Source organism: Amphiprion ocellaris, chromosome 5 (assembly GCF_022539595.1).
Source record: "Amphiprion ocellaris isolate individual 3 ecotype Okinawa chromosome 5, ASM2253959v1, whole genome shotgun sequence".
In the NCBI taxonomy this organism is placed as follows: domain Eukaryota; kingdom Metazoa; phylum Chordata; class Actinopteri; family Pomacentridae; genus Amphiprion; species Amphiprion ocellaris.
Window position 1 is genome coordinate 39,384,851 of NC_072770.1, and position 14,358 is coordinate 39,399,208.

Here is a 14,358-nt window from a genome sequence, read left to right on the forward strand (position 1 = left end):
TTCATTTAAAAACAATTAAATAAAATAAACAATAACACACACAAATAAATGTATATATATATATACATATATATATATATATATATATATATATATATATATATATATATATATATATATATATATATATATATACACACACATATATATATATATAAATGTACTATAATTTAATAATTTTATTATTAAAAAAATACTACAAAATTTATTATTTTCGTTTTCTAAAAATACATACTTTACATTAATTGAGGTAAGTCAAAGAATGTGTAATTTTTTCATATATATAAAAAAGAAATACATACACAATTTTTTCTTTTTTTAAAATATACAGTTTATATGAATTAAAGTAAATTAAATAATGTTTAATTAAGCCCACTACTAAATCAAATCAAATCATCCATCCATCCATCCATTATCTATACACCGCTTAATCCTCACTAGGGTCGCGGGGGGGAGCTGGAGCCTATCCCAGCTGACTCGGGCGAAGGCAGGGGACACCCTAGACAGGTCGCCAGTCTGTCGCAGGGCTACATATATAGACAAACAAGCACTCTCACATTCACACCTATGGGCAATTTAGAATAATCAATTAACCTCAGCATATTTTTGGACTGTGGGAGGAAGCCGGAGTACCCGGAGAAAACCCACGCATGCACAGGGAGAACATGCAAACTCCATGCAGAAAGATCCCGGGAAAGCCGGGACGCGAACCAGGGATCTTCTCGCTGCAAGGCGAAAGTGCTAACCACTACGCCACTGTGCAGCCCCAAATCAAATCAAATCAAATCAAATCAAATCAAATCAAATCAAATCAAATCAAATCAAATCAAAAATTTATTTGTAGAGCACTTTCCAACAACATAGAAGACCAACGTGCTTTCGAGACAGAATAATAAACAAAACAACGCAGTTTTTGATTACCATAAAACCATAAAGCCCATAAAACCACAAAACTAAGAAAAGCATAAAACCATAAAAACCATAAAACTACTACTACTACATTTTTCACAAAAAAATTAATTATAAATAAATAAACACATGCAAACATATACATAAGTATGTTTTATTTTTTAAAAAAATCTATTTTAAAAAATATATACTTTATATTAAGGTAAACTAAATAATGTTAAATAATATTTACTTAGGCCCACTACTATATTTTTTGTGGACAAAAGAAATATTAAATTAATTAACATATTACAATACAATACAAAATAATACAAGAACTTTATTTATATTTTATATTTTAAAAAATATATACTTTATATTAAGGTAAACTAAATAATGTTAAATAATATTTACTTAGGCCCACTACTATATTTTTTGTGGACAAAAGAAATATTAAATTAATTAACATATTACAATACAATACAAAATAATACAAGAACTTTATTTATATTTTATATTAAACAAGAACTTAAAAATATATCTCAATAAAGGTAAATTAAATCATTTATCATTTTAAATATTTATTTAGAATCACTACTGCTACTTTTTATTTTTTCATTATTTTTAAAAATATATTATATTTTCATTTTTTAAAAAAAGCACTTTCTATCAATTAAGGTAAATTAAATAATGCTAAATAATATTTATTGAGGTCCAGTATTACCATTTCTTTCTTTCTTTTTTGTCCACAAAAGAAAAATTAGTGGATTAAACAAAGATTTAAAAATTTAAATCAATTAAGGATAATTTAATAATATTTACTGAGGCCCACCACTACTGTTTGCTTCATTAAAAAAAACTACTTCTTTCTTTTAAAAAAAAAAAAACTTTAGATCAATGAAGGTGAATAAAATAAAGTTAAATAATATCTATTTAGGTCCATTATTACTTTTTTTATCAGCAGTTTTTTCTAGCTTATTTGATATATTTAGAATTCTCTGTTTTTAAATATATTTTCCAGAAACTGATTCTCTAAATTCAACATAAACCGTCTGTTTACTGGGAAACTGAATATCTTTGGGACAAAACAAGACTTCTGTCATCTAAATGCGAAGATTTTCTCGTTTCTTTTCTCTTTTATTACAGAAACTGAAATTAGGAGTGATTCATTCGTCAAAATATTAATAATCACTTCTAAGTAAAGTTTTATTGCTCCGGAGCCGCTCAGAGGACACCGACCTCCGGAGGGAGAGCTCAGCTAGCAGCCGAACCGGCTAACAGCGGCTCCTGTCGGTTCACCGGCATTTTACTGAACTTTACCCGCCGCTCCTGCTTCATCTGACGCGGAGCTGGAGCCCCTGACCGCCGCTCGGAGCTCCGTCGGCCGGAAGGCGACGTGTTGACAGCCTCATGTCGGCTAACTGCTGCCGGGACTCACCTGGAGGTCCGCTTCCCGCGCTGCGCCGCTCACTTCCTGTCAGCAGCTCTGCCGAAAAGTCACCAATCAGCGGAGAAGTCTCAGAAGAAACATCGTTAATGGGAACCGGAGGAACCGGAGGACGGAGAAAAAAGTTTCACGTTTATTTTCAAACTTCTCCCGACGACCGCAGGATGCGTCACCACGCGTCGACGTCCGATGACGTAACATGGCGCGCGTGTGCGCGCACACACGCACACACACACGCACACGCACACAAGGCCTCATGGGACTTGTAGTTCAAAATGGAAACAAACCAGATTTTTTTTAATTTAGCGGAATTCAGTGAGATTTTTAACAGAGTCTCATTATAAAATAAATACATTAAATAATAGACATATAATAAAGAATGTTTTGCACATTTTTATCATAAACCTTGGACATTAAAGTCCCAAATTATCACAGCAATAATGTAAATTCCAGTTATTAGCACTTTAACCACACGTTGCTGTCTTCATCAGCGGTTAGAGATGCCTTTAAAAAAACTATAAATATTTACCCTTTGTATATTTATTGTATTCCCTCCTAGTCAATGCTGTTGTCTTTCATCTTTTCATCTCCCTACGTAATCTGGACAATTCTGAATGCATTACTAATTCTTTGTAACATTCAGATTTATCATGTTTCTGTAATTAAATATATCTTGTAGAGTGGTTTGTTTTGGAAATTGACTGGTGTTTATTATGTTTATGTTTATACTTGACTCCTAGAAAGCCTTGCACAAGAATTCCTGTCTAGATTGTCTGTTTGCACACAAATGGCAAACAAAAAATCTTGAATCTTTAACTTTTATTCAAATTTTACTAATATGTTTTCTTTTTAAATGTCATAACTCCAATACTTTTTACATTTTGCCAATGGACTGCAGTTAAAATGAGCATCATGACTGTTACTGCCACATTAATGGGCTTCATCCTCAGAAATAAATCAAAGAAAATCAAGAAAAATCTCCTTTTTTTGGTTCAATAGTCTCAGTTTGTCTGTTCACTTGCCAGTTATCACTGAACTGTGTCAAATGTGCTGCACCAATAAAGTTTATACCTTAAATAGTTTTTGTCCAGTTACTGTTTCTGACATCAGCAATAAACTCTTAACTCACAGAAATCATTGCTGAACAAGAACTGAAACCTGCAGAACCTTAAAACATTAGAAAAACATTAAAAAAAACGCTCTTTAATATTACTACTTCCTACATTGTAAATACACTCTGCAGACAAATACTTACCAGTACTTCTAGTCGAGTTTTATTTCTGTATAAGTAGACGTTACTTTGTAGAAATCAGTTTTTACTTCATCAGATGTTTTTTCTTCTAAAGTCTTGTCATTTCTATCAACCATGATTTAGTGCTGAAAGGCAGTAAAATATAAAACTGTCCACTAACTTTTAGTTTAACTTTATGTGACGACTCGTTTTCTTCTTCTTTCAGGATGGTGGTTGAACGAGCTGGATTATCTGGAGCTGGTCTCTCTGGAACTGGACTCTCTGGAGCTGGACTCTCTGGAGCTGGACTCTCTGGAGCTGGTCTCTCTGGAGCTGGTCTCTCTGGAGCTGGACTCTCTGGAGCTGGACTCTCTGGAGCTGGATTCTCTGGAGCTGGTCTCTCTGGAGCTGGACTCTCTGGAGCTGGTCTCTCTGGAGCTGGACTCTCTGGAGCTGGAGTCTCTGGAGCTGGACTCTCTGGAGCTGGTCTCTCTGGAGCTGGTCTCTCTGGAGATGGATTCCCTGGAGCTGGACTCTCTGGAGCTGGTCTCTCTGGAGCTGGACTCTCTGGAGCTGGTCTCTCTGGAGCTGGATTCTCTGGAGCTGGACTCTCTGGAGCTGGTCTCTCTGGAGCTGGACTCTCTGCAGCTGGTCTCTCTGGAGCTGGATTCTCTGGAGCTGGACTCTCTGGAGCTGGAGTCTCTGGAGCTGGACTCTCTGCAGCTGGTCTCTCTGCAGCTGGACTCTCTGGAGCTGGACTCTCTGGAGCTGGTCTCTCTGGAGCTGGACTCTCTGGAGCTGGACTCTCTGGAGCTGGTCTCTCTGGAGCTGGACTCTCTGGAGCTGGTCTCTCTGGAGCTGGTCTCTCTGGAGCTGGATTCTCTGCAGCTGGACTCTCTGGAGCTGGTCTCTCTGGAGCTGGACTCTCTGGAGCTGGACTCTCTGGAGCTGGACTCTCTGGAGCTGGTCTCTGGAGCTGGACTCTCCTCTGTTCACGCTGAGCCAGAGGAAACGGTGACTCTTCTTCCAGGTGATCACACTCAGATGAAAACATGAATATTATGTTGTAATTCTGCTGCTGGATTCTCCTGAAGCCTTTAAACGACAGCAGTAACACCGCTGTGCTCCACTACATGTAGAAGTCCTGCACTGACTTTACTTTAAAGGTCACCAACTAAAGTATTTATTGTTTAAAAACTATAATCAGGTGTAATAATCTGACAGGTTTAAATCAGGAAATACAGACTAGTTCTAACTGGTGAAACATAAATACACCAATATTATCACTTCCTGTATATTTTTAGTCAGATACTATTAGATTTTAATGTCTTGGTGCTGATACTTCTCACTGCTGGATTCATTCCTTACTGTAAACAGACAACAGAACAAGATGAAGTCTCCTCATAGAAACTTTATTAGAGATCTGGATCCTCCAGACTTCATGTAAACAAACAAGTTGTCGTATTTTCTTTGCTCCACCCACCGACCTGAATAAATAACGATAAATTGGCACCGTTTTCTAACGACTGTAACGCTGAAACTTGGTTCATGTCTTTGCTTTGGACCAGGTGAAGAAACTGAATCTGCTCTAGAACAACACATCAGAACAAAGGTTTGCAAGGTTTGTTCTTGCAGTGAGACGTTCTGAGCTTTCAGGACCTTCTAGTGAAACTATCGACTGGTTTTCTTATTGCTGCTGAAGTTTCTACTATAGTTTCTACTAGAGTTTCTACTAGAGTTTCTACTAGTTTCTCCTAGAGTTTCTACTGACGTTTCTACTAGAGTTTCTACTGACGTTTCTACTGGAGTTTCTACTGACATTTCTACTAGAGTTTCTATTGACGTTTCTACTAGAGTTTCTACTAGAGTTTCTATTGACGTTTCTCCTAGAGTTTCTACTGACGTTTCTACTAGAGTTTCTACTGACGTTTCTACTAGAGTTTCTATTGACGTTTCTCCTAGAGTTTCTACTGACGTTTCTACTAGAGTTTCTACTGACGTTTCTACTAGAGTTTCTACTGATGTTTCTACTAGTTTCTACTGACGTTTCTACTAGAGTTTCTACTAGAGTTTCTACTGACGTTTCTACTGGACTTTCTGCTGACGTTTCTACTAGAGTTTCTACTGACATTTCTACTGCTGCTACACATCAACACCATTTAGGAATACTTTAGATGGAGTACAGTTTAGCACCAAACAGCCCAATAATAAATTAGAATCAGCCCTTTCCTGTGAGTACTGTGCTGCATGAGATTTCTCAGGTGTTCCTAATAATATGAATGACATGTCGGCTGTACATCCAGACAGGAGACACATCAAGGATGATCCTTCTGCTTCTCGTTAAGTTTGTACTCTTCAGGACTCTCTGGTGGCTGATGAACTGCAGAAGAGAAAAAACAAAACGTTATCAGGACCACTTGTTCAGAACTGTTTAGAACTTATTTCTATGATGTGTTTTATGACTTGCTTTATGATACTCCTGTTTGAATGTTTGCTGATTTTATATAGAACTATGTAAAGTAACTTTGTGTATTTTGAAAAGCGCTATACAAATAAAATGTATTATTATATTTATTATTATTAAGACGCACTCCCCTACAATATGAGCCTTTTTTCTTCACATTTTCATCTTGTGTAAAATTACTTTACTTCTTCAATATCATCACAAGTATTACTTCAAACTTTTCTACTGCAGATTCATTTTAGCTTATTTATATTATTTTTTTTAACAATAATACATTCAGTTTATTGCTACTCTGTTGGCTCACTGCATTTACTCGTTATTGTACGTTTACTGAGTAAAATCTGGCACAATTATTTCCTTCGTGATTAATACAAATTGATCTTATAACACAAGTTAACCAGGCTACTAGAGCTGACACAGCTAACCAGGCTACTAGAGCTAACACAGCTAACCAGGCTACTAGAGCTAACACACCTAACCAGGCTACTAGAGCTAACACACCTAACCAGGCTACGAGAGCTAACACAAGTTAATCAGGCTACGAGAGCTAACACAAGTTAACCAGGCTACTAGAGCTAACACAGCTAACCAGGCTACTAGAGCTAACACAGCTAACCAGGCTACTAGAGCTAACACAGCTAACCAGGCTACTAGAGCTAACACAGCTAACCAGGCTACTAGAGCTAACACAAGTTAACCAGGCTACTAGAGCTAACCAGGCTACTGGAGCTAACACAGCTAACCAGGCTACTGGATCTAACACAAGTTAACCAGGCTACTAGAGCTACCACAGCTAACCAGGCTAATGGAGCTAACAAAGCTAACCAGGTTACTAGAGCTAACACAAGTTAATCAGGCTACTAGAGCTAACACAGCTAACCAGGCTACTGGAGCTAACACAGCTAACCAGGTTACTAGAGCTAACACAACTAACCAGGCTACTAGAGCTAACACAAGTTAATCAGGCTACTAGAGCTAACACAGCTAACCAGGCTACTAGAGCTAACACAGCTAACCAGGTTACTAGAGCTAACACAAGTTAATCAGGCTACTAGAGCTAACACAGCTAACCAGGCTACTAGAGCTAACACAGCTAACCAGGTTACTAGAGCTAACACAGCTAACCAGGCTACTAGAGCTAACACAGCTAACCAGGCTACTAGAGCTAACACAGCTAACCAGGCTACTGGAGCTAACACAGCTAACCAGGCTACTAGAGCTAACACAGCTATCCAGGCTACTAGAGCTAACACAGCTAACCAGGCTACTAGAGCTACCACAGCTAACCAGGCTACTAGAGCTAACACAGCTGACCAGGCTACTGGAGCTAACACAAGTTAACCAGGCTACTAGAGCTAACACAGCTATCCAGGCTACTAGAGCTAATACAGCTAACCAGGCTACTAGAGCTACCACAGCTAACCAGGTTACTAGAGCTAACACAGCTAACCAGGCTACTGGAGCTAACACAGCTAACCAGGCTACTGGAGCTAACACAGCTAACCAGGCTACTGGAGCTAACACACCTAACCAGGCTACTAGAGCTAACACAGCTAACCAGGCTACTGGAGCTAACACAGCTAACCAGGCTACTAGACCTAACACAAGTTAACCAGGCTACTAGAGCTAACATAGCTAACCATGCTACTAGAGCTAACACAGCTAACCAGGCTACTAGAGCTAACACAGCTAACCAGACTACTAGCGCTAACACAGCTAACCAGGCTACGAGAGCTAACGCAAGTTAACCAGGCTACTAGAGCTAACACAGCTATCCAGGCTACTAGAGCTAACACAGCTAACCAGGCTACTAGAGCTAACACAGCTATCCAGTCTACTAGAGCTAACACAGCTAACCAGGCTACTAGAGCTAACACAGCTGACCAGGCTACTAGAGCTAACACAAGTTAACCAGGCTACTAGAGCTAACACAGCTCACCAGGCTACTAGAGCTAACACAGCTAACCAGGCTACTAGAGCTAACGAGTCGCTCTCTAGCAGCCCGTTACTAATCTGCCGGTAAATCCGGCTCCGTTCAGCGGCTCCGTCCTCTTCTCCCTTCGGACCGTCGTTCATTCGTTGGTGTTTCTTGGAGCACAGTTAGAACTGCAGCGCCCCCTGCTGGACATAAGAGGAAATGACCTGAATACAGACGGTAAAGATAACCAACAGCACGAGATTCAATTAAATTAAATGTTATTTACCGTGCATTAAAAAACTAAAGAAAACATTAAACACAGTAGAATAATAATAATATCTTAATAATCATAAAAATGCTGTTTATGTTCATGTTGGAATAAATGATTTTTCCAAACATTTTCATATTTTAGCAGCAGTTCTTAGAAACTGCACTATAAGAGTTCTGTCTGACATTATTCTAAATCTTTTCATTCTATTTAATTCAGAGTTTTAAGGTTTATTTTGTGATGCAAATCGCTGCAACAACACAGTAATTTAATTACTGGATCAATAAAGTCTCTATCTACCTTCTAAAATACATTTATTACAATTCTGTAACAAAGGGGGACATTTCTATTCATCTGCTTTTGCTCTGAACATTAATGAGAGTTATCAACTAAATACAAAACATATAAAATCAAAGGAAACCCAGTGAAATGGAGATCATCTGTTATCTCTGATCCAAATCTTCTCCATCCTGCTGCTTTACTTTAACAGATTTCTGGATTCTTTAGTCTCATTATTTGTACAGAACATTAAAGAAAGCCTTCATCTCTTTCTAGTGAAAAACAGCAACTGGAGTTAGACATGAACCAAACAGAGGAAATGTTGAGCTAAAGACCCTTCAGTCTTCTTCATGAGGTGAATTTACATATTAGATATGAATCCCCTAAAACAATGATCTAAATCCTATTTCAGCTAAATATAATCCATATTCAGGCTGAGACCCGACAGCTTTAACAGCTGTGGAGATGAACAGACTCATCTGGAACTAAAGCTGGAACCCGACTAAAATCTACAAGAAAATTCAACAAATCCAAGCGTTCCCTGGATCCCCGACTTTGGTTTTATTTGGATTTATTTGTGACGTCTGCATTTCCTGACCTGAACTTCTACACGAGTGACGACAGTAAAGTAGAATCTGATCTAATGTCTGCTTTTACTGTCTGATGGCCTCAACACTGCAAAAAAACAGTATTTAAAGTTAAAAAAATATATATATAAAAAGAGCATGAATCATACTAAAGTAACAACAAGTTCTGTTCAGTTCAGTTTATTCGCCATTTGAGTATAAAACCACATTGGAAAGAGGTGCAAGAAGCTCAAGTGCATTGTCAACATCTAAAAACAACAAATACAGGAGAAAATAGGACAGTAAAAAGAACAGGGAACAAATGCCACATAAAATACTTAAGAAATAAGGTACTAAGATCCAATAAATAGTTCATAAAAAAACATGTTAGAATCAAGGTGCATTATTTAAAATCAATAATAATAATAATAATGAAGTTTTGTTTATGAAGCATTTTTTCAACAAACGATTAACTTCTAAAAAATATTCATGCTTATTTTTAATGGCAAAACAATTTTCATAAAGAACAGCATCCAGTGTGGAGCTGCAACACTAAACTACACAGTGATAACAACACACTTTACACTGGTTCCCAGTCCACCTCCCAGTAACATGGTCCAGTCAGAGTCTCTCCACACCAGCTGCTGCTGCTGCTGCTTCAACCTCTGATCATCAGGAGACACTGCATCCTCTCATCACCATGACTTCCATCTGCAGAGAGAAGAAGAAAGACCAGAGGAGATCAATGAGTTTGATCAGCAGCTCATCAGAACTTCAGTCATGTTCAGAGCAGCAGCTTCATGTTAACGTGTTGGAGTGAACACGGGGAGTAAATCAGCTTTATTTCCTCAACATATCAACACAACAACAACAGTCAGCTTCACATCCACTCAAACACACCATGACAACAAGCTTGTGGCTCCTCTGATTGGCTGACTGCTGTCTCTGTGTTTCTGTCTCCATTCTGCTCTCAGAGCTTCACTGAGAAGCTGCAGGTTTACAGGAGACACTGGATCTTTGCTTTGATACTGACTGTGTTTAGTAGAAAACTGCTGGAAGCAGCAGAGACTGATGGAACCTTCTACTGACCTCAGAGTCTTCAGGCTGCAGTCTGGATTCTCCACAAGATCTAACAGATGTTTCACTCCTGAATCCTGCAGGTTGTTGAAACTCAGGTCCAGATGTTCCAGATGGGAGGGGTTGGACTTCAGAGCTGAGGCCAGAGAATCACAGCTGATCTCTGACAACCTGCAGTACCTCAGTCTGAATAAAGAATAAAAGATGTGTATCATTGATGATCCATCAGATGTGTTCAGGTTCTGAATGTGCAGCTCAACATTACTTTGTCCTCATCCATCAGCTTTTCTCTAAAAGCAGCAGAGTGACTTTGTCCTTCTGTTATTGTGGATCATCATCATGTCAGCCTTCTACACACATCATCCACATGTCAGCACAACATTCATCCACCTATTCATGTCCACACATCAGTGACATCTGCTGACCTCAGTCCACTCTCTCATTCCAGGATCAACATCAAATCTCTTCATTCTCTATCATTTATTCCATCACCTTCTTCTTCTGTGTTTATCAGCTTGGTATCTTTGTCTCATTCACATCTTCCAGTGTGTCTTCCAACAACAGTCACATGTCATCTGTACATTCCAGAGGGATTCTGATTCCTGCTGTCCACACTGACTGTCCACTGCTCTCTTCCTAACACAACTCCACTGGAAGGACTCACTTCATGAGCTCAGCTCACACTAACATCAAGCTTCAGCTTCTGACTCACACTAATCAACTTCCACACTGTTGGGAACTAAACTCCTCTTTGACTTCCTGAGGCTCCACTGCAGCTCAGAACAAACACAAACAACTCCAGACTTATGTGGTATTTTAAAATATTTTCAAACATTCTTTTCTCCTAGTTTTTATAGATTTGGTGTCAGGACAAGAACATTTACACACTACTGCATGTTTTAGGATGTTGTACATGAATTATTTGAAGTTGGATGAGTGGGACGTAAAATGTCCTCCAGGTCTGGAATGACCCTAAAGCAGGTGTAGTATCTGACCTGAGACTAATGACTGATGAGTTACTGAGATCATCAACAGAATGGAATGTGTTTTGTCAGTTCTTGGACAATTAATGGTGTTTTAGAAGGGGTGGCTATGTCTAGGGGTGGATTGATTTGGGCTCTTTATTTTGACCGTGGGGTCTCATTATAACAGAAACCACATGTTAAGACTTCATAAACAACCAAACCTAAATAATTGGGTGCATATTGTTATTCTGAGCGGTTCATATTGACTGAATCCTTCCAGGGAGTCTCTGTTCTTTATAATAAACTTATTATTAGGCAAGTCAGTGTCAGTGGACGTTTCCTCTTCACCTGCACATCATGGATGTCTGAGAAACTACACAGGTTGAGAACCAAAATGGCCGACAGCCGTCTCTGTGATGTCCTTCACATCTCAACCACCAAACCTGTATGTTGATGGGACAGGATGCAGATTTGGTGTGTATTCATGAGGCCCTGGGGGATGTAACTATGGCAACAGGACTTTGTAGGTGCTTCAAAACCAAATCCCTTCTTGGAGAAACGTGGTCAGACTGGTGCTGATCCAGTGATGTTCCTCCTTTGCCAGGATCCACCGTATGGGTCTGTGGAGAGCTGGTTTCTGCTGGGAGCTCCTCAGCAGAGAGAAGGTTCTTGTTGGTGTGTTCAGTCCAGCTGGTAGCAGCTCATGGATCACTGAAAGTTCTGTCATCACACAATACTTTGAGTAAAACTTCACAGCGTTCCTCCCATGTGTTTGTCTAAAAGCTCTTTTCAAAATCCACCTGCAGTTTTATTGTATTTTCCCTGAACACACTTTTCTTCTTCATGTCAGTCATCAGTCTCAGATATATGTGTGTGTGTGTGTGTGTGTGTGTGTGTGTGTGTGTGTGTGTGTGTATGTGTGTGTGTGTGCATGTGCGTGTGTGTGTGTGTCTGTGTATCATGGATGTTGAACCAGCATGGAATACTTCTGTACTAAATCCTTACATGTACTTAGTTCCTTTCCATAACACATGTATGACATGAGTTCATGTTTTCTGTAGTTCCAGGTTTACTGCTGTACCTGCTGACAGGAATGATCCGTGTGTGAACAGTCATGTATGATGTGTCTGTCATACAGATTCTCTGCTGTTTGTCTTTAACGTGTGGTTTGATAATAATAATAATATAATAATAATGGATAAGATTTATATAGCGCTTTTCAAGGCACTCAAAGCGCTTCACAATGAATCCATTATTCATTCACTCACACATTCTCACTCGGCGGTGGTAAACTACGTTTGTAGTCACAGCTGCCCTGGGGCAGATTGACGGAAGCGTGGCTGACAATCTGCGCCTACGGCCCCTCCAACCACCACCAACATTCACACGCATTCATACTCCAGTGTGAGTAGCAGCACTGGAGGCCAGGTGGGTAAAGTGTCTTGCCCAAGGACACAACAGCACATGACTAGGACAGAGAGGGAATCGAACCGTCGACCCTTCGATCATTGGACGACCCGCTCTACCACCTGAGCCACAGCCGCCCTTTGATGCTTCAGTTTCCAGAGTTTTAAAGGATTCAAAGATCAGACTAAAGTAGAAACATTCACAGAGAGCAGGAAGGCGTACAGAAATCATGTTTCATGGTTCAGGCAAGCCTCTTTTTCTTATTCTGACATCTTTTAGTGACTTTTTTTGTCACTTTGTGTTATTCTGGCTGTGTCCTACTGACATTTCTGCGTTCTCTTCTTCTTCATGGTTGTTCAGTTTCCAACTTTTTGGGTCATTTTTGCATCTTTTAGTGACAGTTTAGGTCCATCAGTCCATGATACTTTCTTCCAGTCTTCAGTAGTCCATTGGTGGTGTTTCGTGGTCCAGGAAGCCTCTTTTTCTGATTCTGACGTCTTACCAACGGCTTTCTGCTGCAGCTACACCTGTCAAACCTGCAGCTCCAAGTCTTCTCTTCACAGTTAGACTTCTTACTACGACCTCTATGAAGCTGATTGAAGCTGTTGTCCTGTGAGCTTCTATTACCGAGCTGTTGACTCTCATAAGCTGGTCTTCTGGTTCTGTTGTGTCTTTGGTTCTTCCAGATCTCTTCCTGTCAGAGTTTCCTCCAGTTTCTGAGCCTTTTGATAGTGAAGAAAACTGGACTCACTGATGCCTTTCTTCTTCTCTGCATAAAGACCTCCATGTTTAAATGTTATGATGGTCTGTCTCTCTTCTATTGTTAATTTCCTTTTCCTTTCCATTTTTATAGCAACACACTACTTTCTGCAGTACTTCCTGTTCTGATAATGCTCTGGAGGGTTCCACGGTGTGTTCCAACACTACTTTTATGTAGACAGAGGGGGTTGGAAGTAATGACGAAAAGTTGGGAACCTGTAGGATTTGGTAGCACCAACTTTCAAGGCTTGATCAACCTCCATTGCTGCAGAACAGCTTTAAGGTGTTAACCCATTTCTGTTCCCTGAAAAAGGCCTTTTTGTATAATTCTGAAATGTACATTATTTTTCAGTTTTAGGTAACCAGACTTTTTTTAAAATCTCTGGCAGTTCACCACTTTGTATTATTTCCACAGTCATTGGATTTGATCTACTTGGATTTCATTTAAAAAAAAAAAAAATTGAAGTGTTCTAAATGTTTTGACTGGTAGTGTAAATCTACAGATATCTATGGATGGTTTTAATGTTGTGTAATGAATATTTCATGAAACAGTTTTATGTGATATAGAGCAGAGATTTGCTGTGACTGGATTCATCGGACAGTTTAAATTAGAATTGGATATTACGGTGTCACAGTATCAATAACCCGGATATTAACCTCATTACATATCAATAACTGATATATTTTGAGGTATTGTTCATATTTTCTGTGTGCTTGTTTTTATGGATTTTCCTACATTTCTATTGGGAGCTTTTATTTTCTTAAATAACCTCCAGTCTTTCAGTGATGTCCCTTCCTGTTGAGTTGAGCTTTAAATTCAAGTAACAGATGATCAATAGATGATCAATGACATCACCTGCTGATGTCACTGCTGCTACTGCGCTGTGATTGGTTGACAGAGAGCCAATAAAAACCTCCTGACATCTTCAGAGCCTGTTTGGGCTCCGAGGAGGAAACAATATTTTTAGATTCAGATCAGATGCTGTTCCTTTACCTGAACATTGATCTGGGTCGGGTTCTACGTTAATTTTTGTGCTTCTGTGCAGTTCAGTGAGAGAAAAACTCCTCTGATTGCTGCCATGTTTCAAA

General features: G+C 39.2%; 1 protein-coding gene and 1 long non-coding RNA gene across 3 annotated transcripts in view; both read right to left on the reverse strand.

Annotated features, from left to right (window-relative positions):
* LOC111563162 (DDB1- and CUL4-associated factor 1-like) overlaps positions 1 to 2,538 on the reverse strand; it is a 33,582-nt gene extending 31,044 nt beyond the window's left edge. For both annotated transcript variants that reach the window (XM_055010985.1, XM_023262113.3), the window contains exon 1: positions 2,327 to 2,538. The gene's annotated coding sequence lies outside the window, so the exon portion shown is untranslated. The remainder of the gene's footprint in view (positions 1 to 2,326) is intronic.
* A 2,424-nt stretch (positions 2,539 to 4,962) lies between these two features.
* On the reverse strand, positions 4,963 to 8,096 carry LOC129348890 (uncharacterized). Its single transcript, XR_008601631.1, has 2 exons — positions 7,970 to 8,096; positions 4,963 to 5,946 (listed from the first exon to the last, which is right to left on the reverse strand). It is a non-coding gene; the product is annotated as an uncharacterized LOC129348890 (long non-coding RNA).
* Positions 8,097 to 14,358: the final 6,262 nt, after the last annotated feature.